General features: G+C 36.2%; 1 long non-coding RNA gene and 1 pseudogene across 2 annotated transcripts in view; one reads left to right on the top strand and one right to left on the bottom strand.

Moving 5' to 3' along the window:
• Nucleotides 1–2,579: 2,579 nt before the first annotated feature.
• Nucleotides 2,580–17,940, bottom strand: part of LOC309660858 — a 57,015-nt gene continuing 41,654 nt past the window's right edge. The window contains exon 2 of the long non-coding RNA XR_014263686.1: nucleotides 2,580–2,875. This is a non-coding gene — a long non-coding RNA (uncharacterized lncRNA). The remainder of the gene's footprint in view (nucleotides 2,876–17,940) is intronic.
• On the top strand, nucleotides 2,902–11,948 carry LOC309660782 (ATP synthase F(0) complex subunit B1, mitochondrial pseudogene; annotated as a pseudogene). Its single transcript has one exon. The product of its transcript is annotated as an ATP synthase F(0) complex subunit B1, mitochondrial pseudogene (transcript).

The following is a 17,940-nucleotide window of genomic DNA, read 5'->3' as shown; positions in this document are numbered from 1 at the left end:
ACACTATTTTTAGTAAATTAACCTCTATCAGGGCAGAGTGGTACAAGTAGTATCCACAGATTGTTTTTAAAAGTATTATGAAAAATTCTTGCTTATATTTGCAAAAGGCTACCCTGACATAGCTTACTCAGGAGTGAGGATGAAAAAGAAAATTCTGAGACCTCTCTCACAGGTCTCTGAAGGGTTAGTGAAGGGCCTCCGTGAGGTAGTTATTGATCCTCCTAAGTAGGTTCTGGCAGTTTTGAACAGCCAGGTGTTTATTCACACAAGTAAATGCATTGTTTTGGCATTAGGAGGCGAAGAGGAAGGGGTACAAAGATGTGTAAACCATGTTCCTGCCTAGATAGTTTGTGGTAAAGAAACATATATGAAATATATCACTATTACACAAGCTCTCATATTCTGGTGATAAAAACACATAACATAAAGATGTAAGAACTCAGAAGAAAGAGGAATCACATTTGGAATGTTGGCAGGAAAGACTGCAGAGTGTTTTATTTGATTTGGGGCTTGCAGCATTATTGTTTAGGAACTGAGGGTGCAATGAGGAAAGGTAGAGAAGTACAAGGGTTTTTAGGAAAGAGAAGCAATAAAATGTTTTCCGGAACAAAACATTCGTCTAAGGTATGAAGACGGCTGTAAAGCTTGAAAAGCAATTAAGTCCATATGGTACAAGTCCGTATATTCCAAGTTTCATAATTTATATTTAACGTACTGGTCTTTAGAAAGAAAAGCCATGGCAGGAGCACAGGACCACAAGGTAAAATAAAATATTATTTATTCAGACACATTGTGCAAAATACTTTAAAATAACTGGATGTTACTTAGCACCAGGAATGGCAGAATGGTTCCCTAACTTCCAAAACAGATAGGATGTTACACTTTCTCCTCTTTCTGGTCATTCAGTTCTTTTACATTCTTACGTGGTAACCCAATTTATACACAATGTTCGATGTTTAGTTTTCTCTTTCAAATTTACTTGGATATGAGTGCTTCTGATGACAAATGCTGGAGTATTCATTCCTATCTATCTTGAAAATCTAGACATATAAAAGTCTTTTAAAGTACTTTTCATCTGTAAGGAACAGAATTCTGTAAGATTATTAATTGTGACTACACAGAAAAATTTCCAGAGATTTCCAGAAAGGTCACAAAAGTAAAAGCCACTTTTTTTTTTTTTTTTTAACGAGCACACCCTTATCTCTGTGACACTAACAGCCGACACCATGGTCTGTCTATCTCTTTTTAAATTCTCTCTCTTATCTTTGAAAAATAAAAATGCACACATAAAAAAAAGACCAAATGTCATGTCAGCCCAGATTAGTGTGTGTGCGTGCACACACACACACACACACACACACACACACACACACACAAACCCTTTAAGGCTTTTACAGAATGTTTATAGCAGCTTTACTTACAATAACCTCAAACTGGAAACAGTCCAGTTGCCCACAGATAGGAGAATAAACAGACAAATTGGGATAAAATTACACAACTTAATTCTACCCAGCAATAAAAAGCAACTCATTTAGATAAAAACAATATAAATCAGCACAAAAAGAGTGAAAGAACCTTACACAAAATAATGCATTGTATATTATTCTGTACATATGAACTTGTAGAATTGGCAAAACTTTTCTATGGTGAGAGAAAAACAATGGTTGTCTCTGGAGTCTGTGGACACAGAATGGATGGGAAAGTGAAGGGATTTGGGATCTAGGGTAATGTTTATATCTTGAGATGTTTGGGGGTTACACGTATCTACCCACTTGTCAAAACTCAGTGAATGTTCACCTAAAATGTCTGCATTTCACTGTATGTAAGTTTAAACCCTAAAGAAAATAAACCAGCAAAGAAATGTTAAATCATAGTAAATGATATGCAAGATGAAGTATTTAGGGAAAGTCTACTTCTGCCTGAAATTTACTTTGAAACATATCAAAAATAAGATTTATAGATGAGGATTAGAGGGTTGGATACATATGTTATAAAGTATGCACAGTATGATGCTTAAGTATAGAAACTAGGCCGTGGTGGGTATGTTGATGGTCACTGACAAAGTCTTTTAAGTTTTCCAATTTGCAAATTTTCACAATTAAATCCTGGAAAACTTATTTTTTATTTGTTTCTTTTTACTATATTACAGCACTGAAAACAATGTCTGGTATTAGGGAGTATCCTATCAAATACTAGAAAGATAAAATAACGAATGGATAAATAAGGAGAATTACGAACATGAAGCCCCAATATCCAGTCAGCAGGGCCCTTTGTTTGGCATTTTACTAATCGTCTTCGTGACCCCGACTATAACCTGACCCTACTCTTTTCTTCTTTCCCAGAACAGCGCTGCCAACCAGTTGAGATGATCCGGAGAGAATCAAATTCTTTCTCAACCTCAGAGGATCAACATCTGGATGGTCCCCGTCCAGGGAAAGCGGCAGAGGAGGAAGCTACAGAAACAGGTTATTATTTTGACCATAATAATTTCAGAAAATCCGTAATCTTAGATGGGTTCAGTAGTTTGAGGTTTTTGGTGCTGTCGTTTTTTTTTTTTTTTTTTTTTTAAAGGTAATTCGTTTTTTGTTTTAAACTTTGGGTTTATTTATTTATTTATGGCTGAGTTGGGTCTTCGTTTCTGTGCGAGGGCTTCCTCTAGTTGCGGCAAGTGGGGGCCACTCTTCATCGCGGTGCCCGGGCCTCTCATCATCGCGGCCTCTCATTATCGCGGCCTCTCTTGTTGCAGAGCACAGGCTCCAGATGCGCAGGTTCAGTAATTGTGGCTCACGGGCCTAGTTGCTCCACGGCATGTGGGATCTTCCCAGACCAGGGCTCGAACCCATGTCCGCTGCATTGGCAGGCAGATTCTCAACCACTGCGCCACCAGGGAAGCCCGGTGCTGTCGTTTTAATGCTTAATATTCCTCAGCTGGTCTTTCAGACTTCTGTCACTTCCCCCATCTCACATCCGAGATGGAGCGTGATTTAAGAACGACAGGACAGGGCAGCTCCCTGAATTGCTGACTCTGGTACAAAACTTGTCTCGTCTGAATATTCTGCTTGTTGAATATTTTGCTGCTGAAATCTTTGTCTGGGGTAAACTCTGGTCTTCTCCCATGCCTCTCCCCAATTTTCTTTGACCAGGTTTGTATTGGTTTCATAGGGCAGCCATAACAAATTACCCAAACTTGGTAACTTAAAACAACAAGCATGTATGCTCTCACAGATCTGGAGACCAGAAGTCTGAATGCAAGGTGCAGGCAGGTTTCATTCTTTTTGGTTTTTTAAATTATTTATTTTTTTATTAAAGTATAGTTGATTATTTACAATGTTTCAGGTGTACAGCAAAGTGATTCAGTTATACATACTTATGTGTGTATATACATCTATTCCTTTTCAGATTCTTTTCCCTTATAGTTTATTACAAGATACTGAACACATTTCCCTGTGCTATACAGTAAGGCCTTGTTGTTTTTCTATTGTATATATAGTGGTGTGTATCTGTTAATCCCAAATTCCCAATTTATCCCTCCCCCTCCACTTTCCCCTTTGGTAACCATAACTTTGTTCATTTGTTTTGTATGTCTGTGAGTCTGTTTCTCTTTTGTAAATGAGTTCCTTTGTATCTTTTTTTTTTTATATTCCACATATAAGTGATATCATATGATATTTGTCTTTCTCTGTCTGACTTACTTCGCTTAGTATGATAATCTCTAGGTTCATCCATGTTGCTGCAATTGGCATTATTTCATTCTTTTTTACGGCTGAGTAATATTCCATTATATATAGATGTACCTCTATATGTCTCTTTGTCTTTTCATGTGACCTTCTTATAAAAACAGCAGTCATTGGATTTAGGGTCCATCCTAATCTACTACGACTTTACCTTAACTAAGTACATCTGCAGACATCCAATTTCTAAATAATATCACATTCTGAGGTTCTGAGTGGGCATGAATATTGTGTGGAGGCACTATTCAAGCCAGTACAAACCTCAGGGTGATTATAGCTTTGCTTAATCCATGAAATCTGACTGTAGTTCCCAGTCGTGGTACAGGCATCCTGTCTTATAGCCCTCAGTGACAGGCCACTCTTCCATGTGGAAGTAGCCAATTCTGACATCCTACTCAAACAGATTTCATCTGATGTCTGTGTCTCTCTTCATTAGAAATTCAGGATATTCTGTGTTCAGATATCAAACTGCTGCTAATTCAGGGACCATACTTTGAGAACCACTGCTCTAGATATAAATAGCAGAGTTTGTCCTCACCTACTTTGGTCTGAGAAGAAAATCTGGACACACATATAGACACATTTCCCCACACCTCTTCTCAGTTAGAAGGTGAGGGATTCAAGTTTTCTACCTTCTCTACACAAGATCCCTTCCAGCTTAGCAAATAAGCTTCGCTGGCTAACAGTTCTCAGAGGAAATGATATACTAACCATTTTATGAGAAAAGCCCTATGGAAGAGTGGCCTAGACTAGCTGTCAATATGGAAAATGGGAAATAAAGAAATTTACAAAATTCTTTCTTCTAGAGAAATCCTGGCATTTCTTCAATTTCTTATTACTTTTAGTTTAGAAGCTGAATTTTAAGTTTCTTTTTCCTTGCTTTCTGGTTATCTCAGCAAACTGAATTTCCACACTATTAGAAGTCAAACTGAAGTATATTAAGATTTTGAAGAGCTTATTTGAGCAAACATCAATTTGAATTGGGTAACGCCAAACAGAAAATGGCTCAGAGCTCTCCACAAGCGGGAGACGAGGAAAAGTCTTTTGTAGAGCAGACATGCAAGCAAAGCAAGGAAATTATTTGGTTGGCTATAGGTCTAGTGATTGTCTTATTTGGGAAGCTTAGATGGCTGTTTGTGACTGGTGGTTCTTGAGTTTTGATTTTTTAACCTTGAGGCATTTACAGGGATTGACTCTGGCTTGGGTTTCAGCTTGCTTTTACAGGCTGCTAAGGCTTTAGAGCCCTGTTGGGCTGCACCTTGCACACCTAGAAGCCCTCTGCTTGCTCAGCTTCAAGACCGAAGACAGGGTCCTGAGTCAGCAACTGAGACATCAATGGTTTAATGGCTGGGGGATCTTACAGGTCTGAAGCAAGGCCCTGGAGCAATCCCCCACCATGTGTGGCAGACGGCAGGCAGGACATGGTGTCAACATTTGCTCCCGGGGGGAAGGGGAAACTGCCAGTTATAGGGGAATTGAGGTCAGGTTGGCTCATTGGTTACCAGCGAAACCAGCACAGGGAGACACCCCTTGCCACCTCTTTGATAAGAACAATCACGAGCTGGGTTCTGGGGCAAGTATGTAGGAAGGTCAGTCATGTGAGCAGGGTGTAGGTGAAGCAGGTGCTGGTCAAGCAGGGGAGGTACAGAGAGCAAGAGAACAGCCACCTTGCATGGCCTGACTGTACAAGCTCCCTCGGCCTAATGGCCTCCTGTTTACTGAATTTAACAGCATCCCTGGGGCAAGTGGATCCCTGAGGCTAACCAGTTCATGTACTGGGAAATGCAAAAAGGAAAGCTGCAATAATAAAACAAATACCACACCTATCACAAATATTCACTCTTCTGATTTTTTTAACAAATATTTATCAATTGCCAGCAACAGTCTCAGCATCTTGTGCACAGTATTTCATACACATTACTTGTTTTAATAACTCACAACAGATGGATGTACTCTACCATCCTATTGCATATTGTTGTTCAGTACTCCCTGGGTGTCACAGCATTTTTCCTGTATTTTTTCATTTGCAATTCAAAATTTCAAGAATTATAGTGCTTATTTTTAGCTGCAAGTATTGAAGCTCAGAGAGGCACAAGATCATAGAACTATTACAAGAAAAAATCAGAAAAATCTCAGTTTTTATGAAGCCTAATTTAGTGCACTTTACATATAGCCCTAGAGAAAGGTTATGTAATTCTGTCTTTAAAAATAGTATTGTCTTAGGCATCTCACAGAATTTTTGAGGCTGAGGTTTATAATGTGTATCCCAAACAATACTTGGGGTAGAAGATTGTCTTTCTGTTCCACAGGGTTGTTAAAATAATTAAGTAACATTTACTTGAAAGATTTTACAAAAATTAAAATGAAATAACGTTATTTTGTATTATGTTTTTAGGCGCCTCACATGGTATTTTTTTTCAGACAGTGCTAGCTGACTTCGCCAATATTCATTTTCTATGATTTTATTAATAACAAAATCCTATTTTTAGCTATTTAGAGTAAAAACTACATTGTGAGACCCAATTACACCCGAAAGAACCATGTGACTAACATGTAACCACATGTTTGAAATATAAATTTGAAATAAAAAAAGCCATCTGCTGGTGAGGAAAGGGCAAAAGCCCTCTCTTACCATGAATCTTGCACTGTTATAAAGCAGAGATCTGCTACCACTGGAGAACAGGTCACTTGCTCCAACCCAAGAGCTCTTCCCAGAATACTCCAGGACCCAAAGTAGAAATCAGCTGCCACGGAGGACGGGTGAGGAGTGATAAGCCCCATTCTTGAGGCAAGAGCACATATGGCCTAAGCCCGCAGCTGTAGCAGAAGAACTGAGCAGCCCATCTGGTACCAATCATGAGCTTTTCATCAAGTTAGAAGCAACAGAAGTTGACCTCTGGGCTTATGTCTAACTTCTGCACCTGTGTCACACCTGTGTGCTGAAAACTGAGGGAAGAGTAAAAACACTGGTTAAAAACTCTCAAGACATGTGGGATCTGCAATAAGTAAAAAGCAACAACATTCCATCTCTGGAGTAATTTGAAGTCCGTGGTGCCCCAAATCCAGCTCAACTATTCACTAGATTGACTCAACCACTCCCATTTACAGTAGGACAGAAAAAGAGGTGTGCCTATTTCCATGCATTAAAACTATCTACCTCAATCTCTACTCTATATACAATGCCCAATATTTATTGATAATAAAAACTATGAGACAGTAAAACATGAAAAAGTTACCCACTGTCAAGAGAAAAAGCAATCAATAAAACCAGACTCAGATTTGACCCAGATGTTGGAAATATCAGAGACTGTAACATAATTATGATTAATATTATTATGGTTTAATAGAAAGGTTTTACTTCAAATCACTTTAAAACAGCAGTATGTTCAACATACACAGTATAATATATCTTAAACTACACAAATATACATTAAGCTGTTTTCAATGTTATTAGCAGTAATAATATTAGAATCACTCTTTTCAAATTATATATATTTATATATAAAAATATATGTAAAATGTAGTTTTTAAGCGTGATATGCAAAGTATTTGAAATATAAATATAAAATGGTATGTGGATAAAACAAGCAAGATTTTTTTTAAGCAAGTATTTTTGTTAGTTATTCAGCACCACAAATGTAGGTGTAAGACAAACAGACTCAAAGAACTTAGTAAAAACACTGTATTTTTACAAATCCTAAACTTGAATTGTAAATACTACAAGCTCGCAAGTATTTTTCTCTAAATAAACCTATAAAAAGTGACCATCTGATAATAATAAGCACCTCTACTCTAAATGCCATTTTCCACTAAAGAGAAGCAGACAGCAGAAATATATAACTTTAGATCTGTGATAAGAAACATGCAAGATGAATCTGGACTATTTTATTGACTATAAAGGTTAAAAGCAAAGACTATGGGATCATATTAAAATCATACCTGAGCCACGTTGAGGGGGCTCCTAGTAGCAAATAGGGACCAATCTGAATATTAAAAAGAATAAAACCTACACTAGAAACAAAGGCAACAGATATGTTAAACCTATGAGTTCTTAAAAAGAGTAAATAAAGAAACTGTAATGAAACTCTTCACATTTGAGTTTGGCTACAAACCAATTTGTTATTCTGAAAACTGCTAAACAAAGGGAAAGCATCAACCATGAATGTAGCCATTCCTACTAGATCTATAAATTGTAATAACCTAATAATTGATGAGATATGTTATTTTTTAGGAAAGTATTTCAGAAGGTAAGTGCAGAAGGACTATCAAAGTTGAATATCAACAATTTGTAACCCCTGATGAAATAGTAAATCGAGCCAATGATCTTCAATGGCTGCCAATACTTTTATGCAAAAGACTGCTGGGAAAATTTATTTTGCAAGAAAGAGACTGACAGCACCCAGATCACTGATGAATCTTAACATTTCTGAGTGAGAGATAATCAGGATCACATTTCATCTTGCTTCTGCCCGTGACAGAGTCTCCTGTCAGGGTCACTGGGGCCCAAAGACTGCAGTGCGGATGCTACCTGACCATGCTGCCCCGGGTGGTACTTTCTGCCGCCACCGCAGCAGCCCCCTCGCTGGAGAACGCGGCCCTCCTTGGTCCAGGGCTATTGCAGGCAACAAGGATCTTTCACACAGAACAGCAAAGTCTTGTCCTTGTACCACCTCTTCCTGAATATGGAGGAAAAGTTCGATTTGGGCTGATGCCTGAGGAATTCTTCCAGTTCCTTTATCCTAAAACTGGTGTAACAGGACCCTATGCGCTCAGAGCTGGGCTTATCTTATATTCACTCTCCAAAGAAATATATGTGATAACTCCAAAGACCTTCTCTGCCATATCAACAATAGGGGTGCTTGTCTGTGTAGTTAAAAAATATGGTGCCTCTATTGGGATTTGCTGATAAACTATAGCAAGAAAATTGCCCAGCTGGAGGAAGTGAAACAGGCTTCCGTTAAACAAATCCAGGATGCGACTGATCTGGAGAAGTCACAGCAGGCACTGGTTCAAAAGCGCCATTACCTTTTTGATGTCCAGAAGAATGACATTGCCATGGCCTTGGAGGTCACTTACCGGGAATGGCTGCATAGAGTATACAAGGAGGTAAAGAATCGCCTGGACTGTCACATCTCTGTGCAGAATAGGATGTGTCAGAAGGAACAAGAGCACATGATAAACTGGGTGGAGAAGCACATGGTACAGAGCATCTCTGTGCAACAGGAGAAGGAGACAATTGCCAAGTGCATTGCAAATCTAAAGCTGCTTGCAAAGAAGGCTCAAGCATAGCCAGTTCTGTAAATGCATCTATCCCGATTGAGACAGCTAGAAACAGTTGACTGACTAAATGGAAACTAGTCTATGTGACAAAACCTTTCTGTATTGCTGTCTACTGAAGTTACAGTTTCCCTTTCCTAAAAATGAAGTTTGAGTTTCATATAATGAGGGAATTAAAACAATCTATTGGCCAGTAAGATGTTTCTCTCAACCTTCTTGCACTGCATTTTGAATTGTTCCATGATCACTTTTGAATAAGCAGTTTGCTTTGAATAAAATTTGGTACTTGACTAAAAATTATCAAGTTATAGTTTAAATTTGAATTAATTCAACCATCTTGCAATAAAGTGACAGTTGAAACAAAGTTTTTCAAGATATATAATTTTCTGAAATATTATTTCAACATTTATTATATGGGTAAAAATTAAAGATGTCATTGAACAGATAATATTGTTTATAAAACTATTAGTGGTAAGCTATTTCTTGCTGATAGGTTATGGGAAATTTAAAGCTTTTCAATATTCTTAAAATAACTAAAGGAAATCTTGTATATCAAATTATATCATTGACTTTTTTTCATTTTAGTAGTATGTCAACAGAAAATATTATGGACTCAATGTGTCATAAAATCACTCTCAAGAATCCAGCAGATAAGTTAGAAAATTCTGCCCTCCCATTGGTTTGTTGACATTTAATTCTCCCATACTTGTATAAGGATTTACTTGTAAACAGGTGGGTAACTTACATAACAGGAAATATTTGAAAATATGTACCATATGGATAACTGCTATTTTCATTGACTTCCTAAGATTTTAATTATATAACAATCATTTAGGTCAGTATTTATTGATGGCTAATGTATTCATCTTATATAGAAATCGGACTGAAATCATTATTAAGATGTTACTTAAAGGAGATTTTGATAGGGTCAACAGAGGTGTTCCAAATTATTCATTAAACAAAGAATTGCTGTGCTAAGCACAATCCTGCCCTGGTCATGCAGAAATAAAAAGTTCCTACCTCAGGGAGTTAAAAATCTACTGGAAAGGCAGTAAGAATATGTGATACAATACAGGTTTTAGGTGTTTTGAGAGTGTAATGACAAGTATCATTTTAGGTAGTCTCAATAGCCTCATTACTTCCCTTGTGTATAACTGTATCAGTCAGCATTCAATCAGAGAAGCAGAACTACTAGGATATATGTTTCTATGTAAGGGATTTGACTTTCTGCTGTCATGGGAGCTGGTTAAGCAATCTCTGTAAGCGCTTAATCTTTGTTTCTGATGAAGGAGCTTGACGTTCATGGAGCAGGCATTTAAGAAGGGAAGATGGATGTGAAGTGGGAGAGGGTAGGAACAAGTGGAAATCACAAGCACAGACTGAAACCCTTGTCAGTTTTTATTACCTCAGATCTTCATGGTATGATTGTCCTGCAAAACCCCAGGCCCTTCCTCACACACCTGGTCCGAGGTTAGAGAAGCTGAAGGATGACCCAGGGGAAGGCTGGGAAGTTCTAGGCCCAGCTACAACTGGTAAGTCAACAGATCAGCACCAATACGTATAAGCGACCAAGTTGCTTCTTGGCATTCGCAGAGGCAGCTAGGCTAGGCATGAGGCTGTCAAAGCCCTCTGGCCAGTCACTTCAGACGGAGAACAGTTTCATGAGGGTCTCCTCATAAGGCCACCGGATCCAAGCAGAGACTGACAGTGTGCCTTAGTCCCCAGAACCAGAGAACCAGATGAATGACATCTTGCACTCACAGCAACATTTGCAACATGCTGCGGATAGCCTACACGATGCTCTGCCACCTGGACGTTACTGTTGCAGCCAGCTGTAGAGCACATGATGCCCCTTTTGCACAGGGATGTGCTGGAGGAGTTTGTTTCCCTGTGCCCAAGGAGCTTGGTGTCACAAGCCAAAGTGAAGCCAGTCAGGAATGAGAAAGAGGTAATAAGCTGAGCAGGGTTCCTAGAGGCGAAACTCCAGACTACAGCCCCAAATCTCTACCTTCAGAATACCAGAGATTCATTTCTATGTGGTGGATGTGGTTTGGTATGTACAGATTGGCTGCATGGTGATTGATTGTGCCGTCTCAAATTAAGAGTATCACAATTATTTTTCAAATATATGATATGAAAAAGTCCAATTGATTTTGAAGTATTTTTGTATTAGCAAAAGAAATGGATTACATTTGTCAATGAAAAAAGGGAGACGTTAAATTCTTTACTTTTGTCATATATTTTGTAATGACCATAAAAATAATTTCTAATCTATGATAACTAATAAGAATCTGAAGATCATTCCATCAAGTGGTCAATTACCTAATTCACTGGTTATTCTTAGCGTCACTCATGGTGGAATAACCAGATATCTTTCCTGATCTGCTGAAATATGAAGTAGACAGTATCACCTGTGATGTAATCTAGCCAGAAATATTTAACCTGATTCTATAGAGACTTAAGATGTAAATTCCAGTTTCCAGGAAATGCAGGAGACAGAGGAACAAGATAAATGACACCAGGGGAAGTAATTAAATTAGGGATTATGCTTCCATTTATTGGGTCATAGTGTTTTTCATTAAAATTTTTAATGTTCTCTGTTAAGATCCTGTAACTATTTTTGTAAGATTTAGTCTAAAGACTTTCTATTCTTTATTAAGATTATAAGACATACCTGGCTTAAAATTAAAATTTCTGTTTGTTGTTGGAGTGCAAAATAAAATTAAGATTCAAATTCCTGCAAAAAAATAAAAAAGAATCACATTTCATGTGATACTCTAAGATAGACATTGTACCATCAACGAATATGGGGTATTCTTTCAAAAAATTGACCTGAATTTCATCTATCTAAATGTGTTCCTAAAATACAGAACATAGAAAATGGGCACCTCATGGGTGTGATTTGCAAAATCTATAATATGGGAAATTTTACAAAACAAATTACCCAGTTTGTTCAGTAAATAGTGTTTTTATTTCTCTAAAGATTTTCTTTTTTCTTTTTTTTTTTTTAAGAGAGGTAGAACCTATAGATTAAATAGACTTAATAAGCATATAATTCACATGCAAAGAGTGGACCTTGTTTTTATCCTAAATTGAACAAACTGTAAAAATATAATAAAATCAGGGAAATTTGAATAGTAACTGAATATTTGATAACATTAGGCAATTATTGCTAACTTTTAATTGTGATAGTGCATTATTTTTATGTTTAAAGAAAAGTATGCTTATCTGAAGCATTTACATATTAGAAGTTATGATACATGCTTTTGTTTTAAAATAATCCATATGTGTTAGGTTAGGGAGGAAGTGGTTGGGTGTACGTATAGTAAAGTAAGATTGGCCATGAATTATTAGCTGTTTAAGCTCAGGGATGGGTACATAGGGGTTCACCATTTCTCTACTTATTATGTATTTGAAATTTTCCTTAATGAAAATTAAAACTCAAAAAAAGAGAGAAAAGCTAAAAATACATGTTTGCATTTTTAAGCCCATTTTAAATTATTCATGGGTTGAATAAATATAACTAAATGAAAATTCAAACATTAGTATAAAAACATGGGATATTATCACATTAAGGAAATTTCATAGTCAAACATGTTTACAATAAATAAATAGGAAAACTAATATTTAATAAATTAAAATTTCAACTGCATTAGTTGGGAAAATAATAAAAGAATAAATTTAATGTGGAGAATAATGAGAGTAAATTCAAAGCATAAATTAAGGAGATGGAAAACAATGATGTAATGGCTATCAACAGCATGTAAGTATAAGCATCTCAGTAGATGATTACAATTTCTTGGCAAATTAGGAATAGAAGGACATTAATTTGATAAAGTGAATCTACCAAAATCCTTAATCTTGATTTGAAGCATCATAAGTGGTCCCTTTAAAATCAAGAACTAGGTGAGCATAGTTAATATCACTGTTTCCAGACAATACTGAGCTGGAAGTTCATAGCTATGCCCATAGTAAAGCCAAATAAATAAATAAAAATAATAACTATTTGAAAGGGAGAAACTATATTCTTGTTATTTGCAGATAATATGCTCATCTACAAAGAAAACCCAACATTATATACAGAAAAAAATATTTGAATTAAAAGTGTTTAGACAGATATTTAGATATAAAATCAATATGGAAAAATATGTGCTTACTGAAATTCATTTACTTCTAACTGTGGGGTTTGTAGGTTCGTGCAATGATCCAGAAATAAAAGTGGGGTTTACTAGCTTTGTTCTATCTGCATGAGGTCAGACATTGAAGGTGAACTTCATTCACATCGAATGCAGCTCTCACCATCCAGCCTTTAGACAGGAGTTGTCAACCTCGGCTGCACATTAGAATCACGTGGGGAGCTTTCAAGACTTCTGATGCTTGGGTACCACCTCCAGATATGCTGATTTAATTGGTCTGTGTTATGGCCATCAGGATTTTAAAGATCTCAGTTAAACTGAGAACTATTTTGAGAGCGGAAAAGTAAGTGATTTAAGTACCTCTGCTCTCACCCCAGGACTTGTGCCTCAGGTTCTTGGCTTGTAGTGATAATCTTCAAACTAGGCTCCAAGGATCTCATGTATTAATGATTCAATTTACCTGAGTTGTACCAGGGCTCCAGCTTGGTTTTTGGCATATTTTAACTAAGACTTTGAAGCTTATATATCCCTTAGTACAGAATTTCTCCCCAAACCCCTGATGGTATTTATGAAAAATACAAATTACTAGACCATTTCCCAGACTCTGAAGGATGGAGGGATTTGGACTCTAAACAAAAGCCCAAATTAGTCTCATAATCAAGTAAGTTAAAGAAATGCTGCAAAAATGAAGCCCTTAACTTTATTAAAGTATATTTTATATTTTATCATTTTATCTACTTTACTGATAAAAGACCAGAATAAAACTTTTATTTTCTATCATCGGGAAACATACTTATATTTATTAACTTCAAAAGGTATATAAGGGCATAGGGGCATCCTTGTCCTGGTGACATTCTCCAAGGAGAGGACAGTCTTGAACTCATTACAAACTGCTTCTTCACCCAGACAAAAAAAGACATGGCATCACCATCATGGCTTGGGTAAACAATGGCTTTAAATCATCAGTTTTAGAAAGATTACTGTATTCAAGCAAAATGCCCAGGAAATAGTTTAGTTGAAAAGGCTTCTTCTGTATACAATATTTCAGGATGAATTATAACCTTAACAATAGGAAGCATCAGACAACTGTGGCCTCCTTAAGCATTTTAAGAGTTTAGGGTTGGTTGGCATTGACTACAGAAGAAAACAGCCAGTGGCTGTTAGAGCAGGCGGTCAATTCATCTCTCCTGACAGAGATTTCAGTTACACTGAACTGTTTTCAGTCTGCACAGTTGATAGGCAGTTATTGGGACAATATTATGAAACTCACTAATGTATAAGCAAGTCCCACATTTCAAAGCTTTGGGTTTGAGAAGGCTTCATTTTAATTGGATTTCGTGGTACCTTGTATGCTATAGAAGTGTCTACATGAAGGTTTTAACTGAAATACAAATCTCATGTTGTGTGAAAACTTCTGTCAACAATCTTCCGAGCACCAGATATACTTAAACTAAAAGATGTAGTAAGCTTCAGTTATAAATAATTACAGTAGTATGGGTGAACATAAGTCTTGAACAGTGCAATATCTCTGGTCTCTTTGAAATAGCTTGTATATCAAAAATAGATACTTTAATAGGATGAACGTCTCTCATCAAAGATGTTCAAGATTAATACTGCTTTTTCAGAGCTAAATGTCTATGTACTAGGTAATGTGAGGACCATTCATTCTGATTAAATGGTTCTTTAGGATGCAATCTGAAACAAGGCTAATTCTCTCATTCATGAAACTGTTAATGGTTTCAGTAAGAAGTAAATGCCATTAATCAATTAGAGCTAAATAGATATTTTGCCAACCTTTTAAACAGGTGTTTTTAATATTGGAAGAGAATTTGACATACTAAAACAAAACAACCATGAAGCCAAGAGAAACAGAGCCTTGTTTGGATTTTCATCTTTTATGGCAAAGCTTTTAACTTTCTGATTTTAGTGATTTTTCAAAGTGAAACAAACTTGATAAGTTAGGAAATTTTTCCAATTATTTTTCTATGAAATTTATAATTTTGTATATCTATGTATATATATAATATATGGAAATATATATAATATATTTGAAAATATAAATATGGAAATACATATATAGAATGTGTGTGTATAAGGCTGAAATTTAAAAATTTGTATATAATTTGAAGAATCAAGAGCAAGAAGCTTCTCAATGACTATTTGTACCCAAATTTACATTGGTTCACTTTATGTAGAGTATTCCATTCATGCACACGTTGAACTTGCTGCCCTATTTTAAAAAATACATATTAATTTATTTGAATGAATATTCATCAATGCTGCTTTTAGGTAAGCTATATGGCAGTACTATGACAAAAACCACAACATGTTTCAAAGCCTCCTTCTTAGCAAAATGTATCTTTAAATTAGGTGGTTTGAAAGTACATTTACTGTTAGAGTAAGAAGGGGTGATTTATTATAATACCAGCGTATATAATGCCTTAATGGCTCATATTTCACTTTTTATCTCACACTACAATTTTAAATGTATAAGAGAATTTAATTTCTGAAATAAGGAGATAGATAGAAGGAGACAATGACTGCAAACTATTCAGCTCCTTGTAACAGGTTGTTTCCTATGAGAATGAAATAACAATATAAGCAAAACACACAATAGGCTGTCAAATACAGGCTGCTCACCTTGGTCTGATCCATTCCCAGACTTCACCCACTTAACTTCTGGTTTCCAAGCATATGTGCGTCACGGGAGAAACCCTGTGACACCCTGAAGCAGATCCATTTGAACCTCTCGCTACAAGTAAAAAGCAACAGCCACCACGACAGAAACAAAAAACCCTCCCACCGTACCACTGGTATCTTAGCATTCCCATCTGTGGACTAAGAATGGCATTTGTTCCTGGAAAGAGGAGATGAACTGATAGGAAAAGCGGCAGATACAAGGAATACTACTGTGGTAAAGCACAGAAAACGGTCAGAGTAAACAGATAGGGACAGTATTGCGACTGAGAAAAGCTGTGATGGACAAACTGCAAAAAATATGAGTAGTAGTAACAATATACTTGACATGACAATAGATGTCAAATAGAGACTGGTTAAACAAGATGTTCTCATGTATTTAGAAAGAAGATGAAGCACAATCAGTAGTTCACTCATTTTCTTCAAGGAATACATACTTATTCTGACGTTAAAGAAACAAATTCAGAAGTCTCTGGTTGTGGCATCTGAAGTTATTTTAGTGAGATCCATATGAATTACCAAAATAACTTTGATACCATAAGTTGATTAGTTTAGTGGGACAACAAATAATACATTTGAGAATAAATTTGCTCAGCTTGTTGGGTATCTTGCTATTAATATGACAGTCAATGATTACTAGTCCTTCTAAAGTTTAAGAAAGAGAAAAGAAACCAATAGCTTGAAGTGCTTGGCACAAAAAGGGTAGTTCTGAGTACCTTGATATTACACTATAGTCTGTGATCATCAGAACAAAAGCTTCTATAATCTTTATACCAGGAGTAAGCTTGAGTGTAAGAATTTAAAGACAATGTTTTCTTTGTATATATCTAGCAAAATAAATTTTCATGGGGGTCCTGAGCTAGTGTGTAGGATCTTTTTATTGATTGGCAAATTATCTGATTGCAATCATCAAATTCTATTGCTTTACCTGTATGCCCAGCAGAGACTGTTTCTTCCATCAGAAATATTCGTTGATGTGCTTTTATTGCAATCATTTTTATTCCTAAATTTCAGAAATTTTTGTTATATGGTAACCATTATACTAAAAATCTTAACATACTTTTCTTTTAAATGAAAAATTAAATTGTTTCATTCAAGAAGCTATAATACTATGCTAACACATATATATGGAATCTAAAAAAAAATGGTACTGATGAACCTAGTGGCAGGGCAGGAATAAAGACACAGACATAGAGAATGGACTTAAGGACATGGGAGAGGGGAAGGGAAAGCTGGGGCGAAGTGAGAGTAGCATTGATATATATATACTACCAAACGTAAAATAGATAGCTGGTGGGAAGCCGCTGCATAGCACAGGGAGATCAGCTCGGTGCTTTGTGACCACCTAGAGGGGTGGGATAGGGAGGGTGGGAGGGAGACGCAAGAGAGAGGGGATATGGGGATATAGGTATGCATATGGCTGATACACTTTGTTGTACAACATAAACTAACACAACATTGTGAAGCAATTATACTCCAATAAAGATGTATAAGAAAACCCCACAACATTGTAAATAAACTACACTTCAATTAAAAAAAAGAACATTAAAAGAAAGTAAACAGCAGGATCATAAACCTAAGATTCTGTCACAATAAAATCCTTAACTGATAAAATAACCTGAAACTCAAAGAAAAAATACTTGCCTCAATTAAAAACATATCTTTAATGTTAGAATGAACAACTAGGAATATGTCAATCCACTGATTTAAAACAAGGCTGAAGATAAAAAAGGTCCACCCTTATTTTGTTTCCATCTTCCAAATACATGAGAATCTATCTTCAAACCTGGAAATATAGTACAAAGAATTCAAAGAGGGAACTGCTGTCTGAAAGGTGAAGAATCATTAGGAAAGCGCACAGTTGCTTTTAAACATTAATTCATGTTCAAGTCTTGTTCAGTTCGTATTACAGAGTACTGGAATAATTTACAGATATTATTCAGTGTGGAGCATCTTTGAGAATTCATGAAAAGGAAAAGATGTTCTAAAATAGAATAATCTGTTATCTTGAGTTTTAAATAACATTATGGATCAGATTTTTGAAAGTATAGACAAGTGAACTTGATAAAAACTTTTTCCTTTTTTTATTGCTAGATTCT

Source organism: Balaenoptera physalus (genome assembly GCF_965194825.1).
Source record: "Balaenoptera physalus genome assembly, chromosome: 5".
Lineage (NCBI taxonomy): Eukaryota > Metazoa > Chordata > Mammalia > Artiodactyla > Balaenopteridae > Balaenoptera > Balaenoptera physalus.
Note: the sequence above shows the minus strand (reverse complement) of the source record. Positions and strands in the feature narration are given on the sequence as shown.